This window comes from Oncorhynchus clarkii, chromosome 31, assembly GCF_045791955.1.
Source record: "Oncorhynchus clarkii lewisi isolate Uvic-CL-2024 chromosome 31, UVic_Ocla_1.0, whole genome shotgun sequence".
NCBI classification, from domain to species: Eukaryota; Metazoa; Chordata; class Actinopteri; order Salmoniformes; family Salmonidae; genus Oncorhynchus; species Oncorhynchus clarkii.
In genome coordinates, this window is record NC_092177.1 from 7307704 (window position 1) to 7312703 (window position 5000).

The 5000-nt window shown below is 48.4% G+C and overlaps 1 protein-coding gene across 2 annotated transcripts in view; it reads left to right on the forward strand.

The window, feature by feature from the left end:
* The window catches only part of LOC139390916 (midline 2), a 208970-nt gene that overhangs the window by 138597 nt on the left and 65373 nt on the right, over positions 1-5000 (forward strand). The window lies entirely within an intron of this gene.

The window sequence follows — 5000 nt, forward strand, 5'->3', positions numbered from 1 at the left end:
TGTCAGTAGAGAGAGTAGCAGACTGACCAACATGTCAGTAGAGAGAGTAGCAGACTGACCAGTTAGACTAACGTGTCAGTAGAGAGAGAGGCAGACTGAGCAACGTCTCAGTAGAGAGAGTAGCAGACTGACCAACATGTCAGTAGAGAGAGTAGCAGACTGACCAACATGTCAGTAGAGAGAGTAGCAGACTGACCAACATGTCAGTAGAGAGAGTAGCAGACTGACCAACATGTCAGTAGAGAGAGTAGCAGACTGACCAGTTAGACTAACGTGTCAGTAGAGAGAGTAGCAGACTGAGAAACATGTCAGGAGAGAGAGTAGCAGACTGACCAACGTGTCAGTAGAGAGAGTAGCAGACTGACCAACGTGTCAGTAGAGAGAGTAGCAGACTGACCCACGTGTCAGTAGAGAGAGTAGAAGACTGACCAACGTGTCAGTAGAGAGAGTAGCAGACTGACCAACTTGTCAGTAGAGAGAGTAGCAGACTGACCAACGTGTCAGTAGAGAGAGTAGCAGACTGACCAACGTGTCAGTAGAGAGAGTAGCAGACTGACCAACTTGTCAGTAGAGAGAGTAGCAGACTGACCAATGTATCAGTAGAGAGAGAAGCAGACTGACCAACATGTCAGTAGAGAGAGAAGCAGACTGACCAATGTATCAGTAGAGAGAGAAGCAGACTGACCAACGTGTCAGTAGAGAGAGTAGCAGACTGACCAACGTGTCAGTAGAGAGAGTAGCAGACTGACTAACGTGTCAGTAGAGAGAAGCAGACTGACCAATGTGTCAGTAGAGAGAGAAGCAGACTGACCAACGTGTCAGTAGAGAGAGTAGCAGACTGACCAACGTGTCAGTAGAGAGAGTAGCAGACTGGCCAACGTGTCAGTAGAGAGAGTAGCAGACTGACCAACGTGTCAGTAGAGAGAGTAGCAGACTGACTAACGTGTCAGTAGAGAGAAGCAGACTGACCAATGTGTCAGTAGAGAGAGTAGCAGACTGACCAATGTGTCAGTAGAGAGAGTAGCAGACTGACCAACGTGTCAGTAGAGAGAGTAGCAGACTGACCAACGTGTCAGTAGAGAGAGTAGCAGACTGACCAACATGTCAGTAGAGAGAGTAGCAGACTGACCAACGTGTCAGTAGAGAGAGTAGCAGACTGACCAACGTGTCAGTAGAGAGAGAAGCAGACTGACCAGTTAGACTAACGTGTCAGTAGAGAGAGTAGCAGACTGACCAACGTGTCAGTAGAGAGAGTAGCAGACTGACCAACGTGTCAGTAGAGAGTAGCAGACTGACCAACGTGTCAGTAGAGAGAGTGGCAGACTGACCAACGTGTCAGTAGAGAGAGAAGCAGACTGACCAACGTGTCAGTAGAGAGAGTAGCAGACTGACCAACGTGTCAGTAGAGAGAGTAGCAGACTGACCAACATGTCAGTAGAGAGAGTAGCAGACTGACCAGTTAGACTAACGTGTCAGTAGAGAGAGAGGCAGACTGAGCAACGTCTCAGTAGAGAGAGTAGCAGACTGACCAACATGTCAGTAGAGAGAGTAGCAGACTGACCAACATGTCAGTAGAGAGAGTAGCAGACTGACCAACATGTCAGTAGAGAGAGTAGCAGACTGACCAACATGTCAGTAGAGAGAGTAGCAGACTGACCAGTTAGACTAACGTGTCAGTAGAGAGAGTAGCAGACTGAGAAACATGTCAGGAGAGAGAGTAGCAGACTGACCAACGTGTCAGTAGAGAGAGTAGCAGACTGACCAACGTGTCAGTAGAGAGAGTAGCAGACTGACCCACGTGTCAGTAGAGAGAGTAGCAGCCTGAGCAACGTCTCAGTAGAGAGAGTAGCAGACTGACCAACGTGTCAGTAGAGAGAGTAGCAGACTAACCAGTTTGACTAACGTGTCAGTAGAGAGAATAGCAGACTGACCAACGTGTCATTAGAGAGAGTAGCAGACTGACCAACGTGTCAGTAGAGAGAGTAGCAGACTGACCAGTTAGACTAACGTGTCAGTAGAAAGAGTAGCAGACTGACCAACGTGTCAGTAGAGAGAGTAGCAGACTGACCAACGTGTCAGTAGAGAGAGTAGCAGACTGACCAGTTAGACTAACGTGTCAGTAGAAAGAGTAGCAGACTGACCAACGTGTCAGTAGAGAGAGTAGCAGACTGACCAACGTGTCAGTAGAGAGAGTAGCAGACTGAACAATGTATCAGTAGAGAGAGTAGCAGACTGACCAACGTGTCAGTAGAGAGAGTAGCAGACTGACCAACGTGTCAGTAGAGAGAGTAGCAGACTTACCAGTTTGACTAACGTGTCAGTAGAGAGAGTAGCAGACTGACCAACGTGTCAGTAGAGAGAGTAGCAGGCTGACCAACGTGTCAGTAGAGAGAGTAGCAGACTGACCAACGTGTCAGTAGAGAGAGTAGCAGACTGACCAGTTAGACTAACATGTCAGTAGAAAGAGTAGCAGACTGACCAACGTGTCAGTAGAGAGAGTAGCAGACTGACCAACGTTTCAGTAGAGAGAGTAGCAGACTGAACAATGTATCAGTAGAGAGAGTAGCAGACTGACCAACGTGTCAGTAGAGAGAGTAGCAGACTGACCAACGTGTCAGTAGAGAGAGTAGCAGACTGACCAATGTGTCAGTAGAGAGAGTAGCAGACTGACCAACGTGTCAGTAGAGAGAGAAGCAGACTGACCAACGTGTCAGTAGAGAGAGTAGCAGACTGACCAACGTGTCAGTAGAGAGAGTAGCAGACTGACCAACGTGTCAGTAGAGAGAGTAGCAGACTGACCAACGTGTCAGTAGAGAGAGTAGCAGACTGACCAACGTGTCAGTAGAGAGAGTAGCAGACTGACCAACGTGTCAGTAGAGAGAGTAGCAGACTTACCAGTTTGACTAACGTGTCAGTAGAGAGAGTAGCAGACTGACCAACGTGTCAGTAGAGAGAGTAGCAGGCTGACCAACGTGTCATTAGAGAGAGTAGCAGACTGACCAACGTGTCAGTAGAGAGAGTAGCAGACTGACCAGTTAGACTAACATGTCAGTAGAAAGAGTAGCAGACTGACCAACGTGTCAGTAGAGAGAGTAGCAGACTGACCAACGTGTCAGTATAGAGAGTAGCAGACTGAACAATGTATCAGTAGAGAGAGTAGCAGACTGACCAACGTGTCAGTAGAGAGAGTAGCAGACTGACCAACGTGTCAGTAGAGAGAGTAGCAGACTGACCAACGTGTCAGTAGAGAGAGTAGCAGACTGACCAACGTGTCAGTAGAGAGAGAAGCAGACTGACCAACGTGTCAGTAGAGAGAGTAGCAGACTGACCAACGTGTCAGTAGAGAGAGTAGCAGACTGACCAATGTGTCAGTAGAGAGAGTAGCAGACTGACCAACGTGTCAGTAGAGAGAGTAGAAGACTGACCAACGTGTCAGTAGAGAGAGTAGCAGACTGACCAATGTGTCAGTAGAGAGAGTAGCAGACTGACCAACGTGTCAGTAGAGAGAGTAGCAGACTGACCAACGTGTCAGTAGAGAGAGTAGCAGACTGACCAACGTGTCAGTAGAGAGAGTAGCAGACTGACTAACGTGTCAGTAGAGAGAGTAGCAGACTGACCAACGTGTCAGTAGAGAGAGTAGCAGACTGACCAACGTGTCAGTAGAGAGAGTAGCAGACTGACCAACATGTCAGTAGAGAGAGTAGCAGACTGACCAGTTAGACTAACATGTCAGTAGAGAGAGTAGCAGACTGACCAACGTGTCAGTAGAGAGAGTAGCAGACTGACCAACGTGTCAGCAGAGAGAGTAGCAGACTGACCAACGTGTCAGTAGAGAGAGTAGAAGACTGACCAACGTGTCAGTAGAGAGAGTAGCAGACTGACCAATGTGTCAGTAGAGAGAGTAGCAGACTGACCAATGTGTCAGTAGAGAGAGTAGCAGACTGACCAATGTGTCAGTAGAGAGAGTAGCAGACTGACCAACATGTCAGTAGAGAGAGTAGCAGACTGACCAGTTAGACTAACGTGTCAGTAGAGAGAGTAGCAGACTGACCAACGTGTCAGTAGAGAGAGTAGCAGACTGACCAACATGTCAGTAGAGAGAGTAGCAGACTGACCAAATCAAATGTATTTATAAAGCCCTTCTTACATCAGCTGATATCTCAAAGTGCTGTACAGAAACCCAGCCTAAAACCCCAAACAGCAAGCAATGCAGGTGTAGAAGCACGGTGGCTAGGAAAAACTCCCTAGAAAGGCCAGAACCTAGGAAGAAACCTAGAGAGGAACCAGGCTATGAGGCGTGGCCAGTCCTCTTCTGGCTGTGCCGGGTGGAGATTATAACAGAACATGGCCAAGATGTTCAAATGTTCATAAATGACCAGCATGGTCAAATAATAATAATCACAGTAGTTGTCGAGGGTGCAGCAAGTCAGCACCTCAGGAGTAAATGTCAGTTGGCTTTTCATAGCCGATCATTAAGAGTATCTTTACCACTCCTGCTGTCTCTAGAGAGTTGAAAACAGCAGGTCTGGGACAGGTAGCACGTCCGGTGAACAGGTCAGGGTTCCATAGCCGCAGGCAGAACAGTTGAAACTGGAGCAGCAGCACAGCCAGGTGGACTGGGGACAGCAAGGAGTCATCAGGCCAGGTAGTCCTGAGGCATGGTCCTAGGGCTCAGGTCCTCCGAGAGAAGAGAGAAAGAGAGAGAGGATTAGAGGGAGCATACTTAAATTCACACAGGACACCGGATAAGACAGGAGAAGTACTCCAGATATAACAGACTGGCCCTAGCTCCCCGACACATAAACTACTGCAGCATAAATACTGGAGGCTGAGACAGGAGGGGTCAGGAGACACTGTGGCCCATCCGATGATACGGACAGTATCCCGGACAGGGCCAAACAGGAAGGACCAACGTGTCAGTAGAGTGTAGCAGACAGACCAGTTAGACTAACAGGGGGTTTTGTGGCAGATCGATAAGACTGTCTATGTGTGTGTTCATA